The sequence below is a fragment of the Myotis nattereri genome, assembly GCF_964212035.1.
Source record: "Myotis nattereri genome assembly, chromosome: Y".
In the NCBI taxonomy this organism is placed as follows: Eukaryota; Metazoa; Chordata; class Mammalia; order Chiroptera; family Vespertilionidae; genus Myotis; species Myotis nattereri.
Genome location: NC_138094.1, coordinates 14,992,388 through 15,017,444, shown reverse-complemented (window position 1 = coordinate 15,017,444; position 25,057 = coordinate 14,992,388). Strand labels below are relative to the sequence as shown.

At 41.9% G+C, this 25,057-nt stretch overlaps 1 pseudogene across 1 annotated transcript in view; it reads left to right on the top strand.

Moving 5' to 3' along the window:
* The first annotated feature begins 412 nt into the window (after window positions 1-412).
* The window catches only part of LOC308512348 (centriole and centriolar satellite protein OFD1-like), a 155,100-nt pseudogene continuing 130,455 nt past the window's right edge, over window positions 413-25,057 (top strand). The window contains exon 1 of the transcript in view: window positions 413-422. The product of the transcript in view is annotated as a centriole and centriolar satellite protein OFD1-like (transcript). The remainder of the gene's footprint in view (window positions 423-25,057) is intronic.

Here is a 25,057-nt window from a genome sequence, read left to right as displayed (position 1 = left end):
GGTTTTGTTTAGCTTCTATATGTTACAATGTTTCTTAAACTGCAAGTTCAGACGCCGGCAAGGCACGCGGGGAACATTGTAGTCCTCCGTCACTGAAGCAAGCAAGCCTCATGTTCAGTTTAAGCTGCCTGGCTGCCGGCCGCCATCTTGGCTGGCAATTAATTTACATATCACCCTGATTAGCCAATGGGAAGGGTAGAGGTCGTGCGCCAATTAACATGTTTCTCTTTTATTAGATACGATATGCACACACACATATACATACATATGTATATGTATATGTGTATGTGTATATGTATATGTATATGTATATGTATATGTATATGTATATGTATCTCCAATAGAGGGCTAATGAACTTTGATATTCAGCAGGGCTGAAAAATCAGCATTATATTACCCTGCTGTTGGCAAAATGGCTGAAGGTAATCTCCCAGTCTTATAACCCTTTTAATTTTTAGCAAACTTGACTGCTGATATGCCTGTTTGCTTTGCTAAAGGGCATATAGGAGAAACCTAAAGCCAAGTCAATAAAAGCTGATGGGTGCTGGGTTTCAGAGAGCTTCTCTGCTAGAAAGAAAGGTCTCTGCCTGGCTCCCCCATGTCTGCTAAATTTATATTTGTTGTCTAGTGTATTCATTTGTGTGCAGCTCCTTTTCCTGATCCTGAATCCTTGCTGCAAAAGGTTGCAGCATTCTGGCGCCCAATGGGGGGCATCTGGAGAAGAAATTTCACCAGAGTGAAAAATGAAGACATTTCACCAGAAAGCTGAGAAGTGCACTGAAAGGTGGGGAAAATTCTCTGTGCACAAACCCATGTCAGCTTTGGAAATTGTGAAACATAAAGTGGGCGGAAAATCTTTTATTTCTGCTAGGCTATAATGATGAAAAGTTTGAGTATAAAGCAAAAAAAAAAAAATCATTGTAAACATTTACTTGTATGCTCAAGGATAAAGAAATTAAAATATCAAAAGGTACTCTCTGAAATCAGGCTCAAGGAAAAAAAGTAACATTGTCATCTTGAACTATGTGGGCTCTTGTTCGCACTGCATTATGCCTAATTCGTATTGGGGATCAAAAGTCTGTAACACCTAAGCTCTGGGTCCGCCACCTCTAGTGTGAAAAGGCTCAGCAGCTAGAGAAATGGGGTTAACAGTCATTTTATAAAAGGACTCTATAATGCTTTGTCTGAAAGTTACAACATGACACCTTGGGACAGGCAGATTTTAGGTAAAATAACTTTAGAGGACATCCAATGCCATGAAGAGCAGAATAGGATAAAATCTATGAAAACTACTCTGATTCATTAAGCCTTGTCTCTATTTTATGGGCGCTTGTCTGTTGATTATTATTAATCTGTTTTGGTGGTTTATTGTTAGTCTATTAAGCATGCCTTCAATTTAATTTAATAAGAAAAGAAACAGTAGATGGCCAGGACATTACTAAATATCTAAAACATCTCCCAACCCATTAATTACATATCTTTTGGTGATCCTGTAAAATGTATGCCCACTCTCCAGAGTGTTATTAAAAGTCTCATTTTATTTCCCAGACCGTCCTTTGAAATTTGGATAGATGAGATAATCCTCACAATTTAAGGGATATCTCTGGGATTTCTGTACCCGTGAAGAGAAAAACACTAGCTTAAGAGAAGTCGCACACCACCCGATTTTGGGTGACCTCTTGGACTGACCCCCATCTCCTGACAGATGCTATAGTACAAACCCAAGACTGTTTTTCTTTATAAGATGGTGAAAATGACACAAGGAAAATATACAGGCTGTGTTTAGGCAATAAGATTAGCGTTTCCATAATATGGGGCAGTTCTTAAATAATAATGGACCATTTTCCAAGGTTAACATTAAAGCCAATGAAAGCCAGTAAGTTTTCTCTGCTGCAAAATTTGCCAAAGTAAAACGCCTTAGATGGTGATAACTGGCTTTGGAAGCTCAAAATTGTTAAAAGTTAAATAGATAGATATAACTAAAATGAAGGCTTTGTGGCAAAGCTTTTCAGTAATAATTATAAATAAATATATTGATGGTGAGGGTGTAGTCACTGAGGAGAGGGCTGACTGCACTCTCTGTTGGAGGAAAGGGCCAGTGGATCTTCTCCTTGTAAAAGCAGAGAACCTGGAAAAGCACTCTTAGATGTTATCTCTGAAGGAAAAATGTGGTGGTTTTAAAATTCCAATGGCTACAGGCCTTCTTCCTTTCTCCCCCTACTTCTTTGGCAACCTCATATGTCTAAACATACTTTTCCAAAGTCTTTGTTAACTTAAAAAATTGGAGTTGCTTACATTAAGTAAAAAAACTTATTAAAACTCTAAAGTTTTTGAAATAACAAAATTTTGCAATATTTATTTGAGTTTGACTCGAATGAAAAAACAAAGGACAGATTTGAATCTATTAATTAAATAAGTCTTTGTTAATTTTATTGGAAATATATCCATAAAAATGTGAAGGTATTACTAAACTAAGAAATGCTAAGTATTTAACTTACCACCTAAAATTTAAGGCTTCCAAGAGTTAAAAGTTCAAATTAAATTGGGAGAAATTATGAGCTCGTAATGATACAATGCATAAAGTTTAGAAATTCATTATCAAGAAAAATAATTCATGTGATTTCTCTGGAAAAACATAGTAGTACAAAATATATTGTAGTCCTTATGTGTACTATGTGTGGTAAAATGTCAACCTAGGATATACTATTTTATTGGACTGATTAAAAAAGAGGATTAATTCTATGGTCAGAACCAAATTTTTAATATAAAATCCAGTTTAAATTTTTGTAGTAGAGCTCAGTAAGTATGTCTCAGCGCTGTGGCTGTTGCAATGGTGTGAGCACACTCCACCATGACATGCTTCCTCGGCACACCAGGAAGTAGCAAAGCCCGCCTGAACTAACTCCTAGAGCCACATGCATAGTACCCCAGCCTTTCAGCCATTGGTCGCCTATAGCAATGTGTCTCCCTCTGATTGGTCGCCTATAGCAACGTGTCTCCCTCTGATTGGTCGCCTATAGCAATGTGTCTCCCTCTGATTGGTCCCCTCATGCTATATATACCCCTGTAGTTCCTCAATTAAATGGATCTGCGTCAATGAACCTGGTCCCCGGGGTCATGCATGCAGACGCCCTAGCGCGTTGGGGCCCCGTCGTCCTCACCCCCGAGGGATCCCCTGCTTCAAATTTATTGATCTATTTTAGAATAATTACAACAAATGTATAATGTAATGTTTGGGTTACACATATTTGTGATAGTCTTTCCATGTTAAATTTCAAGACTTTAACCAAGAGATAGCTTTGAAACTTTTCAAGTTCCCTGGAATAATTCAAGGGTTTACTCTCTTCTTAAAAGAAATATTTTAGGAAAAGAAATATTTTCAAACCAAATTACGCCGATCTAATATACTTGAAATCACTTGAAGCTTCATCAAATAAAAATCAATAACTGTGTTCTCTTTACATACACGTATTTTAAATGTTATAAAAGTTTCACCATTTAAGGAAGGGCAGGACAAAGTTGCTGAATACTTCTTAAGCATCATCGGACTATTCAGCAGCAGAATTTTAAGATGGGAGCCCTGACAGTCTGATCTTTAGATAGGCCAGGGGTAGTGCAAAACCTGGACTTCACAGGTCAAATGTATAAGTTTACTTACTTTGCTTTCTCAATAAAGATGCATACTTTAGTCACTTAACAAATTAGCTTTTTACAATATAATCAAGTTCTCATATAAACTCAGTTATATGAGAAGCAGATATTTTATTAGCAATTGGTTCTAACACAGTCCAGAGTAAAATATCTGTACCTATACAAATGAGCACTATCCAAAAGAATGATGTTTAAAAGTAAATTTTAACCTTAATAGAAAGGAGAAATTTTAAAATCTCTCCTGCTACTATTTACAAGGTAAACACAAAGTAATTATTCGAGCATTAAATCTCACCATTAATAAGACACCATAAAAAAAGAGTTACTTTTACTTAATCTGTATGCATTGCACAATTGGCCAGCATACCTCTCTCTTATTGGTATTTCTTAAAAGGAACCAAGTTTGTAGCTCTATTTAAAAGAAAGAAAAATGTTTTTAAAAGAGACTCCCTAAATGTGGCCTAGAAATTACTCTGGAAGAAAAAAACAGGAGCAGATTCCCTTCAAATATCTAGAAAACTGTAATTAAAAATAAATGTATTAGGCCTCATAAAGAAAAGTAAACAATTTTCATTTTGCCTCCGTAAACAACGCTTATGTCCATATAATCAAAGACTGATAGCAAAAACCCTACTAGTGTCATTTGCTGTCCCCAGCCAATGACAAAGGAAGTTAGGAAATAAGCCTTGTTTTAGACTGATTTAAATTAGCAAATGAAAATCAAAGAATATTCAGGGGAACTTAGTTGGAATAGGCAGAAACCTATTCCTGGAGCAGTCACTGTTTTTACTGATAGTTCATCTCATGGTAAAGCTGCTTATAATGCAAAGAATTCAGACGAAAGTAATTCACACCAGTCATACTTCTGTGCAAAAAATAGAATTAGAAACAATCAAGGCTGACTTGCAGGATTTCCAAAAGCCTCTTAATATTATCTCTGATCTGCCTATGCTGCTGGCCTGGTAAACAGAACTGCAACTACTGAATTTAAATGGCTGTGATCGATGCCTATCTATACTATTTGAACAAGTCCTGGTCCTTTAACAAAAGGAAATGCATACGCCTATCAATTAGTTATTTTATTAAACAGGCCAGGGGAATCTCATCAACTTTTACATCAGCCTGCCAAACAGATTATCAAGAAATGTCCCTCTTGCATGTTATATCTGCTACAAGAGCCTCTAAATCCCATTTTGAAAAACAAAAGTGGGGAATAGTGAAGAAATCTCCTATAAGTAGACCACACCAAGCCTTAATTACTTTAAATTTTTCCCTTGTAATGCTGATGGCAAGACACCCATAGAATTACAGTGGTGTCAGAATAAGCCAAAGCAAAATGGTCTGGTTAAATGGAAAGATACCGAGTCTAGTTTATAGAAGGGTCCCTTTATTAACCTTTGTTCGAGGATATACTTGTGTGTTTCCATAAAACTCCTCCAAGGCTGTGTGCTTCCTGAAACATGAATCTGAGAGAGGAACTGACCAGACTACTGCAACCACAGATAGCATGGCCCCAAGCAAAACACTGAGGAGTCAGAGGAGACACATCCAGAGATGGGGGATGGTGAAGACGCCTTTCCATGCTAGCACTCATCATCGGTGCATTGGTGTAGGTTGCCCATGACAAAGCCAAAAAAGTGCAGACCTACACTGACATTTCTCACCATTTGTCCACCATCCAAAACTTGAACATCATTGCTGTCATGTCACAAGCTAACAGTGACTGGTAAAGGTGCTGGAAGCCGGTCCATCCTTGCTGCTTGACACAGTCGCTGCCGGATAGAAACATCTGCACAGCATATGAGTCAATGGGCCTGACCTATATAGCATACTGTTCTTAATATGTTTGCTCCCCTTAGCGCTGTGTGTTTTAACCGAGGTCTCCTCTCCGATAGGTTGTTTCCCCAGGTAGGGATTTTTCCATGAAGTTAGGGAGGGGATGAAACTCCTTAAATAAGTGCCAGGCGGGTAGTTAATCACTTTAACTACAAACAATCATGCTTAAGCTACATAATCTTTACTCCCTGGAATGGAGATAAGAAACGCCCTAACCTTTGTAATAGAAATTGACAGGATTAAAATCAACTGGTATAAATATGGATGTAACAAGACAATAAACAGCAGAACCTCTCTGGAGATCCAGACCAGAACTTGGCTGGAGATCCTGGCTAGGCTGCTGATCAACTGAACACTGTCTCCGTGTCCTTCCTTCTTCGCCGACTCTGTCTACGCCTTTGGGAACCCCTGGACCTGCTGGGGTTGGACCCCGGCATCCTGCGCCCAAACAGGGACCCTTAGGTAAGCCCCCCACCCCCCCCACCCAGTACTTGGGAGGGATAGGACTCTACCGTAGGGTGCTGCAGACCCCCCACCCCCCATAGAGGATAAGTAGGGTAAGGGGGTAGTTAGTAGAGAACTTAGATTGACAGGATGGGTCATACTGAGTCTAAAGAAAAAAGACTCTATTAATCTTTTAACGCATATGCTTGCTAGCAGAGGAGTTAAGGTTACTCCCAGTCAGACAGAAAGTTTTATAGAAGATGTATGTCAATGGCTTCCTGAGGATGGAACTGTTAATTTAGAAACTTGGACTAAAGTAGGAAAGCAATTAAAGAACTATTACAGCTATCATGGATCTGAGAAGGTCCTGACAAATGTCTTTTCCCTCTGGAATTCAATCTGTGACACCTTGACACCAGAGGCAAAAACGATTGAACTTTCTCAAAATTTAAATAGTCCCTCGGCTCCACCCAGAGAGGACACATCATCATTGTCTTCAGCTCAATCTAAAAGCAATTTAGCTATGGCTACTGATTGGGAGGAGAATAAATATCATAAACATGACCATTGGTCCTTTCCAGTCAGTAGAGAGGAGAGAGGCCCTCCCGTTCAAAACAGGCTCCCCAAGTTAGAAAGGAAGCCTATGGCTCCTAGGAGCTCCATGTCTAAATTTCAAAGGGTGATAAGAGAAGCTGAAGCTAATGGAGATCTTGAATTCTCACTCTGCTTCCCAGTTGCATATGATAATGAGTCTGGTGGGGACGGAAACCCCACCTGGGAGCCTATACCTTACATAGTACTTAAAGAATTAAAATTGGCCTGCTTTGAATATGGACCTCTAGCTCCTTACACACAAACCTTGGTAGAAACCCTAGCCAGTAAATGGATGACTCCTTATGATTGGTCACAGGTTTGTAAAGCCTGTCTCTCAGGAGGCCATTACTTATTATGGAAAACTGAATATGATGATCTTGCTAAGAAAGCTGTGGCCACTAGGAAAAAAACCAGAAAAGGAATAACTCTAGACATGATATTAGGAGAAGGTGATTTTAACACGGCTCTGGAGCAAATGAATATGCCCACAGAGGCACTTACCAAAGTAACCAGTTGTGCAGGAAATGCCTGGAAATCCCTACCTTATACAGCAGGAAAAACAACCACCCTTACAGAGGTTAAACAGAAGGTCGAGGAACCATATCAGGATTTCCTTTCTCGCCTCATACAGGCAGTCAAGAGAGTAATCAATAACAAAGAGGCAGCCGATATCCTAATCAAACAACTGGCTTTTGAAAATGCTAATAATACCTGTCAGGCTTTATTAAGGCCGATTCGGAGAACAGGAACTATAAATAATTTTATAAAACAGTGTGCTGATGTAAGTCCAGCAGGGTGTAGCTATAGCTGCAGCTCTCAAAGGGGAGACATACCCTCAATATGTACAGGGTATAGGACAAGCCAGCAATAATACAGGTAATAAAAGAAATATGAACTGCTACTCTTGTGACTTATCTGGGCACTTTAGCAGAGAATGCCCAAATAAAAATAATAATACTCAGGCCAGATGGCAAGCTCCTCGACAGCCTGGAAATACATTAGGGAATAATATTAATCCTCCAAAAACCGTTTGTCCCCGATGTCAGAAAGGATTCCATTGGGCAAAGGAATGTAGATCAAAATACCATAAAAATGGTCGGCCTTTAAACTCAACAAATAGCTCCCAAGGAGGTTATATCCCATCACCTCAATTGGGAAACTTGAGAAGGGGCCAGCCCCAGGCCCCTGCAATAATAGGGGCATCAACCTTCAACCCCTCTGCAAATTTCGATCAGTCAGTGACCTCTTCAGGGCAACCCCACGCAGTGCAGGATTGGACCTCCACTCAACCACCCATGCAATACTAACCCCAGACTCGCCAGTAGCAGCCATTCCTACAGGAGTGTCTGGGCCGCTGCCTGAGGGAACTGTAGGTTTAATATTAGGACGGAGCATCACCTCGTTACAGGGGATCTTAGTCATCCCAGGAGTTGTTGATGCAGACTACACAGGAGAAATACAGATTTTACTTTCCCCACCCACCACAACTATACAGATTCAGCCCAACCAGAGAACTGCCCAATTACTCCTGTTACCAATACATAAAATAGAGACAGCTGTTACCCAGAAAGCTAGAGGGGCCGGAGGCTTTGGATCTAGTGATGCAGCATTTTGGATACAAGAAATCCATGCTACTAGACCTACAGAAATTTTACAAATTCAGGGAAAACCAATTGAAGGTCTATTGGATACAGGAGCAGATGTGTCCTGCATAGCAGGGAAGGATTGGCCCTCTTCATGGCCCACGCACACCACCTCTACTTCCCTAGTAGGACTAGGAAAGGCATCTAATGTAAAAAAGAGTTCTCAGATTTTAACTTGGGCTGATGAAGATCAACATTCAGGAACATTCTGTCCATATGTAATTACGACTATCCCCTTTACATTATGGGGAAGAGATATCTTATCTCAAATGGGAGTTCTATTATATAGCCCTAGTGATAGAGTAACATCACAGATGCTAGACACGAGATTTAATCCAGGAAAGGGATTAGGAAAAGAAAGTAATACCTCACACTCCTCGACAGGATTTATAATTGTGGCCATTGCCCTTAGGACTGCTGATCCCATAGTCTGGAAATTGTCACAACCAGTATGGGTTGAGCAATGGCCCTTAACATCTGAGAAAATATCAGCAGCCCGACAATTAATTGATCAGCAATTAGCAGAGGGACATATAGAGCCATCAAATAGTCCCTGGAACACACCCATATTTGTAATAAGAAAGAAATCAGGCAAGTGGAGACTTTTGCAAGATCTAAGAGCCATAAATGCCACCATGGAAGATATGGGCTCCTTACAACCTGGATTGCCCTCCCCTGTGGCAATTCCACAGGAGTATTGTGTTGTTGTTATTGACTTACAGGATTGTTTTTTCACTATACCTCTTCACCTGGCTGATTGTCAAAGATTTGCATTCAGCATACCATCAGAAAACTTTAAACAACCTTATCAGAGATATCAATGGAAGGTTCTCCCACAAGGGATGAAAAATAGTCCTACATTATGTCAAAAGTTTGTAGATCAGGCATTGCAAGTTATTAGAAAGAAATTTTCAGATCTATATCTTATCCATTATATGGATGATATTTTACTAGCTCATAAAGATTGGGCTACTTTACAGGAAATTCTTACTCAGACCGCCCTTGCTTTAGAAGAACATGGTCTAAAAATAGCCCCAGAAAAGATTCAGATTGAACCTTCTTTTTCCTACTTAGGCAGAATATTACATACCTCTACTATCACCCAACAGCCTTTACAATTAAGAAAAGATCATTTAAACACATTGAATGATTATCAGAAACTATTAGGTGATATCAACTGGGTCAGGTCATATCTAAAAATAACCACTATTGACTTAAAACCTCTATTTGACATTTTAAAGGGAGATTCTAACCCTAAGTCTCCCCGACAATTAACTGTAGAAGGAGAAAAGGCTATAGCAAAAATAGAACAGGCCATCAATAAATAGCAACTACAGTGTCTAGATTATTTCAAATCTTGGGCCTTAATTATTCTAGCCACTAAATATACTCCTACAGGATGCTTGTGGCAGGAAGGACCATTAGAATGGATACATTTACCTGTCACTCCTAAGAAGATTATACCACCCTATCCCTCCCTAGTGGCCACTCTCATTATCAAAGGTAGACAATGCAGTATCGAACTCTTTGGAAGAGAAGTTACTGAGATAATAATACCTTATAAAAGAGAACAATTAGACACACTATTACAATTTGAAGAAGAGTGGCATATAGCTATAGGTAACTTCCCAGGACAAATTTTACATAATTTGCCAAGATCACCTATATTGCAATTTCTCTCCCTACATCCGTTTATATTTCCTATTAAATGTTCAAAAGAACCATTATCACCTCCTGCCTCCTTGGTATTCACAGATGGTTCCTCTAATGGTAGGGCAGTAACAATCATTGACTCAATAATCCATGTTCAACAAACTCTAGAGACTTCAGCTCAGAGAACAGAGCTTTTGGCAGTCATTTATGCTTTTGAACAATTGCAATAGGTTCCCTTTAACTTGTACACTGACTCTCAATATATAGTTAAATTATTTCCTCATATTGAGACCGCCTCTCTCCCACAAGGAAGAACAGCCATTTTCTCTTTGTTAACTCAGCTACAAACTTACATTCATAAACGAGAAAAGGCTTTCTATATTGGACATATTAGAGCTCATTCCTGCCTACCAGGACCCTTAAGCGAAGGAAATTATCAGGCTGATTTACTAACTCACCCAGTAGTTTGTACAGCTCTAGAAGAAGCCAGGCGGTCTCATGCCATTCACCATCAAAATGCTTCTGCTCTCCGTCTATATTATCGCATATCTAGAGAAGCTGCTCGAAGTATTGTGCGTGACTGAGGCCATTGTCCTACTCATTTTCCTAGCCCTGCTACTGGAGTTAATCCAAGAGGACTTAGACCCTGTGACTTATGGCAGATGGATATTACTCATGTCCCATTTTTGGCAAACTTTGCTATGTGCATGTTTGTATTGATACCTTTTCTCATCTTATCCTTACTTCTGCACGTACAGGAGAAGCCTTTAAAGATGTAAGTCAACATCTATTCCAATGCTTTTCCTACCTAGGAATACCAAGGGCACTTAAAACAGACAATGGGCCTGCCTATACCTCTAGAGCTTTTAAAAACTTACCCTCTACATTCGGCATCGCACATACTACAGGAATACCCTACAATCCTCAAGGCCAAGCAATAGTAGAAAGGGCTCACCAAACTTTAAAAACACAAATTAAAAAATTACAAGAAAATGAGTTTAAATATTCCTCTCCTCATCATGTTCTACAACATACTCTATTTGTAATTAATATAATAAATGTAGATTCTGAGGGAAATTCCCCAATGTACAGGCATTGGAACCCTGATTTAACTAAACCTAAAGCCCTCGTCAAATGGAGAGACTTGCTTACAGGAGCCTGGAAGGGACCTGATGTACTTTTAACCTGGGGGAGAGGATATGCTTGTATATTTCCACAGGATGCAGACTCACCTGTGTGGATTCCAGACCGTCTAGTCCGACCTTATGTCTCACCTCCCGCCATCTCTGCCTCATCATAGCACACCGGACCAGTGCCAATCTGCAGCAGATGTGCAGCCCTGAGCTGGAACAATCTGTCCATTGGGAGGATCACATGTGCCTCCTTTTTGTCTTTCCACATGTCCCAGCTTTGCCCCACATCTCCTTTCCTTTTTTCCTTCTTTAAAAATCTAACTACTTGTTTGCTGCTTCTTTGGCCTTTCTCCTTCTTTCCTGAACACAGCCTTTTCTAGAATCTCCCTACCCTACTGTTCCAGGAAGGGCACCTCCCTTTTATGCCGTGACTAGGGGTGTTTGCTATATGTCCCATACATGGAGTTGTCTTGTGCCAAGGGCCTGACATCCTGGGCTAGAAAGCCCTGTTCCGGGACTCTCCTTTGTCCTGTATTGGCCCCTCTTTTTTACCCTTGTGTCAAGAGGGACCATCTTCTTACAATCCAATTGCCCATAGCTGTTGCATGAGCTCTCTGTTAATGCTGTGGTTGAAGCCTCATGGTGGCTGGTACCATGGATCTGTCTCTCACCCAATAGCGTGAGCTGGGCCCTCCCTGGAGAAGAAACCTGGGTTCCCCAAGATATGTGATCAATGCCGGGGCCCCGCCAGCAGGCAAGGGGATCCCAAGGCAGTTGCTGGGCATGGAGGCCAGAGGGACAGAGGCTACAAAGGAGACAGAACTGAACCTCACATCACCCTACTTGGCCCAGAGATGGCTGGTAGTCAAAGACAGGTAAGACCCCACAGGGTGGGGCAACCTAAGTCAGGCACAGTAGGGAGGCCAGTAGTAGAGAACTTGGGGTTCAACAGAGGTGGGACACAGATCCTCACCCCCCCCCCAATGGTTCAGGGGCTTGAACACTCGCCCCTTCTGAGGAAGGTCTCCTGTCCCCATGGCTGCTTCCCACTTCCCAAGCCCAGCTCAGATCGGGACCCAGGTAAAGTCAGAGACTGGCTGACAGCAGCTGCCCTCTCACTGCAACAGGACTTGTTTCCCATTTCTACCTTGGACCATAGGGAAAGGGGAAGCTGAAGGAAAGGGCTGTGTCAGGATGCTGCCTTCTCCCCTTTCTTCTCCCTCTTTTTTCTAAACACTTCCATGCCTTGTAGTTATTTTGCTTTCTCTTCTTTTTCTCTCTGCTACCCTCCATATTCCATATCAGCTGACCCAGAGGGCACAGCTTACTCCTCCTCAGACACCGACACCACCATCAACCACAGCCCTGATGTGCCGGGAGCCGGTCGATGCTTGCTGTTTCAAGGGACCTTGCATATATGGCATACTGTTCTTAATATGTTTGCTCACCTTCTTGGCACTATGTGTTTTAACCAAGGTCTCTGAGAAAGGTTGTTTCCCCAGGTAGGGATTTTCCCCTGAAGTTAGGGAGGGAATAAAACCTCTTAGCTAAGTGCCAGGCGTGTAATTAATCACTTTAACTATGAACAATCTTGCTTAAGCTACATAATCTTTACTCCCTGGAATGGAGATAAGAAACGCCTTAACCTTTGTAATAGAGGTTGATAGGATTGAATCAACTGGTATAAATACAGATGTAACAAGACAGCAAGACACAGAACTTAGAACACAGAACTTAGAAGACAGAACTTAGAAGACAGAACTCAGAAGACAGAACCTAGAGACAGAAGAACTTCGCTGGAGAGAACATGGCAAAAGATCCTGGACTGAACTTGACTACAGAAATTGGCAAGAGAACCTTACTAGAACCTGGTGACTGAACCTGGCTGGAGAACCTGCACAGAACCTGGCTGGAGAACCTAGCGAGGGAACTTGGCTACAGAACCTGGCTAGAGAACCTGGAGAACCTGGCTGGAGAACCTAGCAAGACAACATGGACACAGAACCTGGCTGGAGATCCTAAGCAGAACCTCTCTGGAGATCCAGACCAGAACTTGGCTGGAGATCCTGGCTGGAGATCCTGGCTAGGCTGCTGATCAACTGAACACTGTCTCCATGTCCTTCCTTCTTCGCAGACTCTGTCTACACCTTTGGGGACCCCTGGACCCACTGGGGCGGGACCCCGGCACTGATGGACACTTTGATGCAGCCCTCCAACTCGCTGACGCTTCGGGAAGCCCATCGCCAGTGATGCCACCCACTAGCCAGACCAACAAAGGCAATCAAACCAACAACTTGAGGACAGCTGTAATCCCTTGACTGAAGAGGCCGGCAACCTTCTACAGGAATGGGGCTCCTTGTGCACTCCATCCACTATGTTTATAGTTATGCTCACTGTCATTGCTTGCCAGTCTTCTTCCGAGTTTTAAACGGCCCAATCTGAGAGGTGGACACTGATTTGCATGTGCTGTCATTTAAAAAATAAAAAAATGGGGGAATTTGCCAGAAGCTGGTCCATCCTTGCTGCTTGACACAGTCGCTGCAGGATAGAAATATCTGCACAGCATATGTTTCAAGGGACCTGGCCTATATAGCATACTGTTCTTAATATGTTTGCTCCCCTTAGCGCTGTGTGTTTTAACCAAGGTCTCCTCTCCGAGATAGGTTGTTTCCCCAGGTAGGGATTTTTCCCTGAAGTTAGGGAGGGGATGAAACTCCTCAACTAAGTGCCAGGCGGGTAGTTAATCACTTTAACTACAAACAATCATGCTTAAGCTACATAATCTTTACTCCCTGGAATGCAGATAAGAAACGCCCTAACCTTTGTAATAGAAATTGACAGGATTAAAATCAACTGGTATAAATACGGATGTAACAAGACAATAAACAGCAGAACCTCTCTGGAGATCCAGACCAGAACTTGGCTGGAGATCCTGGCTGGAGATCCTGGCTAGGCTGCTGATCAACTGAACACTGTCTCTGTGTCCTTCCTTCTTCGCCGACTCCGTCTACGCCTTTGGGAACCCCTGGACCTGCTGGGGTTGGACCCTGGCAGAAAGGGATCCATAAAAAACTAATGGCCCCAAAAGAAGCCTACTATGAATGAATTCCTTAAATTCCTGACAATAATATTTAGAAGGACATGAAAGGACTCAATCCTTTTCATCGAATCTCCCTAAGTTTCCTTTTTAGAGTAACCGCTATTGTCTTTCTTTCTTGTTCTTCTATGTTTGCTTCCAGTTTTAAGATGCAGAATGAAAAGTCTTAAAAGGATCTGAGCCCAGCTAATGGCATACACCTTTCTAAATTAATTAAGAAAGCAAAAAGGGGGAAATGTTGGTGAGCAAAGACCAACAGTAGTGAACATATCAATGGGAGAATCCTATAGAAGGCGAATGAACTTTGATATTCAGCATGGCTGAAAATCAGCATTTTGTTACCCTGCTGTTGGCAAAGTGGCTGTAAGCAACCTCCTACCATGATAATACTTTTATTGTTTACCAAACTTTACCATTGATATGCCTGTATGCTTTGCTAAAGGGCAAATGTGTATTTAAGTAAATAAAAGCTGATGGGTCCCGGGTTTCAGAGAGCCTCCTTACTAGAGAGAAATGTCTTCACCTGGCTCCCCCATGCCTTCTAAATATGTAATTGTTGTCTAGTGTATTCCTTTCAGTTCATACACTTTTCCAGTTCCTGAATCTTTGCTGCAAAAGGTTGCTGCAGGGAAGGTAGGGAAAGGTGGGGTTAGAGAGATCAACTAAAGGACTTGAGGCATGCATATGAGCCTGACTAATGGACACTGACACCAGTGGGGGTGATGACATGAGGAGGAGGTAGGAGGGACAAATGGGGGATACGGACACATATGTAATACCTTAATCAATAAAGAAAAAATAGCCCTAGCTGGTTAGGCACTGTGGATAGATTATTGTTCTCCAGGCTGAAGGGTCCCAGGTTCAATTCCGGCCAAAGACACCTGTCTGGGTTGTGGGCTTGTTCCAAGGTGTGAGGCGTGCAGGTGGCAGAGAATCAATGATTCTCATGCATCATTGATGTTGCTATCTCTCTCCCTCTCCCTTTCTCACTGAAATCAATAAAAAATATTTCAAAAAATAAAAGAATAAAAAGATGAATAAAATAGAGCCAGAGTAAAAAATATATGTTTTAGAATATAATAAAAAGGAATCCTATCATTTTCAGATATTTAATAGTTCCTACAACTTTTGTGATAAAATAGGTTTGCACTGTTTTGGTAATATTATATTTAATTTTTTTTCCTTAACATATTAATGTTTATTGCATGTAACACTATATTATAAAAGACTAATATGCAAATTGTCCCTTCAAACAGGAGTTTGACCAGGAGATCCACCATGGGGTGGGACAGACTGGCTAGCAACGCGGGCTGCACCCTCCAGGTAGCCCCACACTGTTCTGTCCGCACCCCCCCCCTCCGCCCCCGCAATGATCGAGGACCCACCAGCCAGTAATCTACCCACAGCTCCTTCGCCTGGCCTTCATCTTCCCCCATCTGATCCCCAACTCGATCGGCGTGGGGCCAGCCAGCCAAACACCTGTATCCCCTCCCCCTGGACAACCTTCATCTTGCACAAACTCTGCAATAACACTTTAGAAAATTTCCCGTGAAATGTCACTCACCTAATTATCACAAATGGACACTAAGTCTTTGAAATTGGGAAAACTAGTTAATATGAAACCAACTTTTCCTGCTACAGATATATTGAAATGAATACACTTTCCTTTCATAGTCAGTCAAATAAGTAAATAGTTAAATTAATTAAAAGACAACTCCCTGAAAATAGCTCATCAACATTTTTATTCATGTTTTATATACCTCATGTACAAGAAAGAAGACAGAAAGACCAATAAAATTGGTGAATCATTGGTTTGTAGCCTTCTTCTGAGTCAGAGACCCCTTGGTGAATCTATTTAATACCATAGACATTTCTCTTATGTAGTTTCCAAATGGAAAGTTTTCTACATCAAACGTAGGTACAAGATCGTCTTATCAAATTAATAATAAAGATTATTATTTTACACAGTACAGGGTTGCACATTCCTATACTCAAAACTAGTATTTCAAATCCAATTCTAAATAATGAAGTGTGTGTCCTTGATGTTTATATAGTTAGACTAACTTTTATTTCAGTGGGATTTTTCCAAGGTGAACTGATGTCCTTTTTCCAGACGAAAGAAGGGTACATTCAGAACAAATTCTTAGTAGTTCAATAAGAATGAATCTTCACTTTAAACCTACATGACTTCCTGTTCCCAAAGTGTCACATTCTAACATAAGATCAATAGAATTGAGTTCTTCAGAGAACAGTTGAAGTGACTACAGGCAAACTGTAATGCTAAAATAGACTGAATTTAGCTTGAGGTTTAAATCGTATCCCTGTAAGGTCATTAGGAGTGTTTCACACATTACATATTGCATTCATTATTAGAAGTGCTATACCTCTTTAACAATTACAAATCATATTGATCATCAGTATACATTCTCAATCTAATGAATGGTATCCTTTCTTTTGCTTTGAATGATATGAATGAAATTGAGGTGTATCTCTTCATTCAATGTTACTGTTTTCACATAATTAAAGGTTTCATGCTCATATTATTTTTTAATTTTTTAAAAACATTTGAGTTACAGACAGTCACTTTATGAATTTAAAGTTATTGAATTTATGGAAGTTAATATGATCACATAGGCACTCTTTATTGAATTTATGGAAGTTAATATGATCACATAGGCTTCAGGTACACAAGTCTATGATACCTCATTTGCATATTGCATTATGTGTTTACCTAAGTCAGGTAAAAACCATGGAATTGGGCAGGAAAGTTTGCCACACCTCTGAGCCCAGAAAGGATATAAGCACCCCTATGTTCATAGCAGCACAATTCACCATAGCTAAGATCTGGAAACAGCCGAAGTGCCCATCAGCAGATGAATGGGTTAGAAAACAGTGGTACATCTACACGATGGAATACTATGCTGTTGTAAAAATGAAGGAATTCTTGCCATTTGAAGCAGCATGGATGGAACTGGAGAGCATTATGCTAAGTGAAATAAGCCAGTCAATGAAGGAAAAATACCACATGATCTCACTCATTTATGGATAATAAAGACCATCATAAACTTATGAACAAAAATAGATACAGAGGCAGAGCAGCTTCGAACAGACTGTCAAACTGCATCGGGAAGGCCGGGGAGGGTTGGGGGGCAGGCGGGGAGAGTAAGAGATCACCCGAAAGACTTGTATGCATGCATATAAGCATAACCCATGGACATAAGACACTGGGAGTTAGGGGTGGCCAGGGGATTGTCAGGGCGGGGAAGAAAAAGGAGACATATGTAATACCCTTTGTAATACTTTAAGCAATAAAACAATTTAGAAAAGAGAGAAAAAAGAAATCTCAAAGTAAAGGTCATAAAAAAGAGATAAGACCGATTGCTATGATGTGCTCTGACACCCAGGGAGTAGACTCTCAATGCAAGAGCTGCCCTTGGGGATCAGTGAGCTCCCACAGGGCAGCGCCATTCAGCTGGATCCTGTGCTGACGACTGGCAAGGGGAGCAGCAGTGGCAGGAATCTCTCCCACCTCCACAGAGGCGCTAAGCATGTTTGGCAACTGGGATTAAGCCTAAGCCATCATTCGGACATCCCCTGAGGTCTCCCAGGCTGCCAGAGGGTGAGGGATTCCGTCAAGTGTACAAAGTTCATTCACTGGGCCTCTTATATTGCTAATAAACTACAATAAGATATAACAAAATTCAAATACTTGGAGGCTAAGTAGTCTTTTATTAAATAAATGGAGGCCCAGGGTATGAATTCCTGTATGGAAGCAGTCTGGTCGGCCTCCCCAGATGGGGGCACATGGGGCCAGGCCTGCAGTGGTTAGTGGCCATTGGTGGTTAACCAGAAGGCCATGCCTCCAATCATGGCGTTAGCGCATATAGGGGGTATGGCTGACCAGGGGAAAGGCTGTGGGTGGTTTTCTTATCAGTCCTGCCCCGAATGGGGGATTGGGGGCAGATGGGAAGCAAGCCTGGTCAGGGATATGGCCGATTGGGGCCCAGATAAGGCTGGTTGGCTGCCGCAATGCAAGTCATAGCCAACAGCTATTCTGGACATTCTGCCATTCCGGTCACAGGGCTTTTATGTACAAAGATAGATAACTGGGTAACCGAAGAGATTAAAGAAGAAATTAAAATCATCCTGGAAGTAAATGAAAATTAAAAATAAAAAGTCCAAAATCTATGGGACACACTGAAAGTATTCCTTAGAGGGAACTTCATAGCATTACAGGCCTAACTCAAAGAACAAGAAAAACAGTTAACAAATTATCTAACCCCCACAACTTAAAAAGTTAGAGAGAGCAACAAGCAAAGCCCAAACTGAGCAGCAGGAAGGAAATAATGAAGATCACAGCAGAAATAAATGGCATAGAGACCAAAAACCGCACAAAAGATTAATAAAGACATGAGCTATTTGTTTGAAAGGATAAAACAGATTGACTAAGCTCTAGCTAGGCTCACCAACAGGACCCCAGTAAACAAAATCAGAAATGAAAGAGCAAAATAGCAAAAGACCCCACAGATATAAAAAGGATTGTAAATAAATACTATGGACAACTCTACTCCAACAAACTGATCAACCCTGAAGAAATGGACATATTCCTAGAAAAATACAATCTTCCTAAACTCAGTTAGGAAGAATAAAACATAGGACTAGGCCAATAACTACTCAGGAAATTCAAGCAGTCACAAAAATAACTTGCAGCAAACAAAAGCCTGGGCGAGACGGCTTCACAGGGAGTTTTACCAAGTGTTCAAAGAAAAACTAATACCTTCTTCCTCAGACTATTGCATAAAATTCAAAGGAAGTACCATTTCAAATGGTTTCTATGAAGCCAGCATTACTCTAATCCGAAAACCAGATAGAGAAAATACAAAGATTATAAAATGCAGGCCAATATATCTCTGATGACCATAGATGTTGCAATCCTCAACAAAACTCTAACAAATCCAATGCAACATTACATTGAAATGAGCATATACCATGCCAAAGTGGATATATTCTGGGGAAGTAGGATGAGTAAACATCCAGAAATCAATAAATGTGATGCATCACATAAACAAATTGTCAGAGATTCATATCAATTGATGCAGGAAAAACACTTGACAAAATCCAACACTCAATTTTGATAAAAACTCTAAGCAAACTGGGCATAGAGGGATCATACCTCAACATTATAAAAGCCTTATGTGACAAAACTACAGACAACATCATACTCAATGGGCAAAAACAATTACTCTAAGAAGAGGAACAAGACAGGGATGCCCACTCTCACCACTTCTGTTTGACAGAGTACTGGTAGTGCTAGGCAATGTGATCAGGCAAGAAGAAGTCAAACAAGGCATGCTAAGTGGAAAAGCAAAAGTAAAACTGTCAAAATTCTCAGATGGTATTGTGCTGTCCATAGAAATACCTAAAGATTCCATCAAAAAAACTATGAGATTTAATAAATGAATTTGGCAATGTAGCAGGGTACAAAATTAACACCCAGAATTCTATGGCTTTTTGATACACGGATAATGAACTCAGAAAGAGAAACTAAAAAAAAAAAAAAAAAAAATGTCATTTGCCAGTGCAACAAAAAATTAAGAAGACTAGGAATAAACTTAACTAAGCAGGCAAAAACCTGTTCTTGGAAAACTCCAGGAAATTGAAAAAAGTGATAGAGGAAGACTAAAGCAAATAGAAGAACATACCATATTCATGGTTTGGTACAATCAACATCAATAAAATGTTCATAGTCCCCAAAACAATGTACAGTTTTAATGTATTCCCCCTTAAAATATCAATGGCGTAACTCACAGACCTAGAAGAAAGTTTCCAAAAATTCCTATGGATTTAAAAAAAGACCCCAAAGAGTTACAGGAATCTGGACAAAGAAGAACAAGGTTGGAGGGATCACAATACCAGATATCAAGCTGTATTACAAAGCCACCATTCTCAGAACTGCCTGTTACTGGCACTAAACAAGACATAAAGACCAATGGGACAGAACAGAGAACATAGAAGTCAACCCTAACCATTATGCTCAATTAATATATGACAAAGGAGGCAAAAACATAGAATGCAGTCTTACAGTCTCTTCAATAATTGGTGTTGGAACCTGGATGGCAGTCAGGCCTAGGCAGGTCGGGGTAGGTGGGGCCGCGGGGTGGGGTGGGGCGGGGTGGGGCTGGGCAGCTGCGCACTGGGATAGAACTCTGCTGACACAGGCACTGCACTGGAGACTCTTGCCCTTCCCTCGGTGTCTGGGGCCTCTGGGCAGGGCCCCATGGAGGACCTTAGCCAGGCCAGCTGCAGAGAGGAGGACGCGGCGCCAGGCGCCAAGGGGTGGCCCGAACCCCCGGCCCGGGTGCAATTCCGCGTGACAAGGTTCATCATGGAGGCAGGTGTCAAGCTAGGGATGCAGTCCATTCCCCTCGCCATCGCCTGTGCCATTTATCATAAGTTCTTCTGCGAGATCAACCTGGACGCCTATGACCCCTACTTGGTCGCCATGTCTGCCCTTTACGTGGCTGGCAAAGTGGAAGAACAGCCCCTGCGAACCCGTGACATCATCAACGTGTCCAACAGGTACTTCCACCCGGGCAGCGAGCCCTTGGAAATGGACTCCCTATTGTGCGTGATCCGGGACAGCATTGTGCAGTGCGAGCTCCTTGTGCTGCGGGTACTGCGCTTCCAAGTCTCCTTTCAGCACCCACACAGGTACCTGCTCCACTACCTGATTTCTCTCAAGAACTGGCTGAATCCTTACAGCTGGCAACGGACCCCCATCTCCGTCACTGCCTGGGCCCTGCTGCGGGACAGCTACCGCGGGGGGCTGTGCTTCCGGTTCCAGGCTCAGCACATAGCGGTGGCGGTGCTCCACCTGGCCCTGCAGGTCTATGGGGTCCAGGTGCCCGCCGAGGCCAAGGCCAAGAAGCCATGGTGGCAGGTGTTTAGTGGCGACCTTACCAAGCCAATCATTGATAACATTGTGTCTGATCTCACTCGCATTTATACCATGGACACAGAGATCCCCAAAGGTCCTGGCCCAGGTCTGCCCAAAGAAAAGCCTGGGACGCTCAGCTGCCAGGGGAGGGTGCCACCACATCGCCATGACGGCCGGTCCCCAGAGCACTGGGTGGGAGGACTGGCTTTGTGCTGCTGGAAACAGGCCTGTGAAGGCGTTGACATGCTGCCACTTTGATTCTCAGGCTTTGACTGTGCCTGGCAGCCATGGTCCAGATGGTGATGGGCGCTGCACCTACCGCGGGCAGGAGCAGGCTGCGGGCAGCTCTGAAGCCTCCAGGTCTGCTTTTGTCCTTTGAAAGGACACGGACTACAGCCGAGGTTTGGGATCAGTGGAAGGAAAATCAAAGAACGGATGGGACTGTGCCCCAGGGGATTTTTTTAAAGGCAAGATTTAGAGAAAGTATGACTCAAATAACATAGAGGACATTTTATTTTGTTTCATTAAAGATATTACAAAGCCAAAATAAAAACATAATAATTATTGGTGTTGGACTTTTAGCACAGATACATGCAAAAAAGTTAATCTAGACCACCGACTTACACCATACACAAGTATAAACTAGGAATGAATAAAGGATTTAAACGTAAGTGGGTAACCATGAAAATCTTAGAAGAAGACAAAATATCAGGAATCTGTCTCAGCAATACCTTTACTGATACAGCTCCTAGAGCAATGGAAACTGAGGAGAAATGAAACAAATGGGATGATGTCAAATTAAAACCCTTCTGCAGAGAAGGAGAAGCCATCAAATACAAGAACAACAACAACAACAAAACAAGGAAGTACACTGCCTGGGAGAAGATATTTTCCAATGTTATGTCTGATAAGGACCTATTCTCCAAAATTCATACTGAACTCATCCAATTAAACAAAAGGAAGATCAACATCCCAGTAAAAAACTGGGCACCACCAGTACGAAGGCCCCCTCTGACTTATGGTGGTCCAGTCCCTGTGATGATTATTACAGCCACAGAGGAGATGGGTATGATGGGGGCACGGCAATTACTGCAACAGCCAATGGGACACCCCTGTAAGAGGTCCTGAGTGTAGTGCAGGCGGCAATTACAGGATACACCATGTATGCAAGAGAGAGTGAATCATGCAGTACAGTGGCTCACCTTATTGGGCTCAGGGAGTCAGGGGGGGAAGCCGCTGTGACAGAAGAATTAGACACTGAAATTGAAAATGATAAGGTACCGACAAAGTTTTATTGTAAAGAATTTGGCTTCTGTTATTTAAGAATGACTAAAAGGAAATGGTAGGTTTGGGGGAAGCATCAAGAATTGTTTGGAAAACCAAGATGGTGGCATATGTTAACACTGGAGATTGCTTCCTTGAACAACCACTTCAAAAAACAACTAAAAGATGGAACGGACATCATCCAGTACCACTGGAATTCTGGCTGAGTGGAAATTCTACATCTAGGAGGACAGAGAATATCATATCCGGACTCAGAGGAGGAGCGGTGCTGTAGTGAAATACTGAGGTGCGGAGTGCACGCAGAGTGGGCTGGAGTCGGAGGGTGCGGTTGTTGGTTTCAATCGGGAGGGAGTTTCAGACTCTGAGCTCCAGATCCGGGCGAGTCCCTAGGGACCCAGACTCAAACGGGAGAAGTGAGACTGTCTGGCTTTGGTCGGAACTCTAAGGCAGAGCCCCTAGGGATGGAACTGAGAGCAGCCATAACTGCTTGCTCTGACCCACCCTGTAGATCCCCGGGGACCTGCCCCACCCAAGCCCTGCACAGAGGCATTTGCTGGATAGCCTCAGGCAAACGTTAGATTAGCACCGCCCTAGAGATCCATCACAGAAGCTCTCCCACTGCCGACAAAGCGGACTCTCATAGCCAGTTAGCCTAGAGGTCAAATCAACCCTGGTATTGCCAACAACAATCAAGACTTAACTACAACAAGACTGCGCACAAAGACCACTAGGGGGTGCACCAAGAAAGCATAAAAAATGCGGAGACAAAGAAACAGGACAAAACTGTCAATGGAGGATATTGAGTTCAGAACCACACTTTTAAGGTCTCTTAAGAACTGTCTAGAAGCCTCCAATAAATGTAGTGAGATCCTCAAGAAATCTAATGAGACCCTCGATGTTATGATAAAGAACCAACTAGAAATTAAGCATACACAGACTGAAATAACAAATACTATACAGACTCCCAATAGCAGACCAGAGGAGTGCAAGAATCAAGGCAAAGATTTGAAATGCAAAGAAGCAAAAAACACCCAACCAGAAAAGAAAATGAAAAAAGAATCTGAAAATATGAAGATAGTGTAAGGAGCCTCTGGGACAGCTTCAAGCATACCAACATCCGGATTATAGGGGTGCCAGAAGAAGAGAGAGAGCAAGATATTGAAAACCTATTTGAAGAAATAATGACAGAAAACTTCCCCCACCTGGTGAAAGAAATAGACTTACAGGTCCAGGAAGCACAGAGAACCCCAAACAAAAGGAATCCCAAGAGGACCACACCAAGACACATCATAATTAAAATGCCAAGAGCAAAAGACAAAGAGAGAATCTTAAAAGCAGCAAGAGAAAGAAACTCAGTTACCTACAAGGGAATACCCATACGACTGTCAGCTGATTTCTCAAACAGAAACTTTCAGGCCAGAAGGGAGTGGCAAGAAATATTCAAAGTGATGAATACCAAGAACCTACAACCAAGATTACTTTATCCAGCAAAGCTATCATTCAGAATTGAAGGTCAGATAAAGAGCTTCACAGATAAGGAAAAGCTAAAGGAGTTCATCACCACCAAACCAGGATTCTATGAAATTCTGAAAGGTATCCTTTAAGAAGAGGAAGAAGAAGAAAAAGGTAAAGATACAAATTATGAGCAACAAACATGCATCTATCAACAAGTGAATCTAAGAATCAAGTGAATAAATAATCTGGTGATCATAATAGAATCAGGGACATAGAAAGGGAATGGACTGACTATTCTTGGGGGGGAAAGGGGTGTGGGAGATGCGGGAAGAGACTGGACAAAAATCATGCACCTATGGATGAGGACAGTGGGTGGGGAGTTAGGGCGGAGGGTGGGGCAGGAACTGGGAGGAGGGGAGTTATGGGGGGAACAAAGAGGAACAAATGTAATAATCTGAAAAATAAAGATTTAATAAAAAATAAAAAAAGAAAGAATTGTAGGTACCATTATGAAGTTTCAGGATTGGAGGCAAGGTTTGAATTATACAAGGTTGTATCATAAGTGCTGATTTAAATTACAATATACTTAAATGTTTAAATTTTACATATTTTATTGTTAAAATATTCAGAATATAAGCACAACGAACAGACCAACAGAGGCAAGACACTGGGAGTGGGTGACGAGAACAAGTGACTAGGAATAGGGGAGGCCCAGGGGAGGTCAGTAGAAAAAAAGAAAGAGACATATATATTACTTTTTGTAAAACCTTAAACACTAACATTACAAAAAATTTTCAGAAGAAAGTGCTCTGCAAATGGGATTTCTTGTCTGATTTTACTACACATAAAAGCAATGTGTTTGGATGGTGAGTTATATTCATGGCCCTAAATTTCCCAGGGTGTCTATGACCATAAGTGCATAAAGTCTTTGAAGTGAACTGCATACAAAATGAAGCAGTGTGTTATTTCGTCATGGCATGCTGCCCTGTTTTCCAGTTAGGGAGGGTAAACAAATGAGGTATTCTCCTTGGAAAACCTAAATGGATAAAAGGATTGAAGAACCTCTGACAAGGTTGAAAAGCAAGGATTTCTCTAGTTCTGTGTCCCACACTTCGCACCCTAAGATACTGATAAGGCGCAGGCTTCTCCCACTGGCCCCAGGAGGAAGAAAAGACCTTGGGGAAATAGGAGATGGTGGTGAGCAGCAATAGGGCAATGCGGCGTGGAAGCACAGCAGCCTAGGCCTCGGCATGAGGAAGATTCAGAGACACGAGTATAGGAAGAACATGTCATGCCAGCTCCTGTTGAGGGGCTGGTGGCAAGGCCTGAA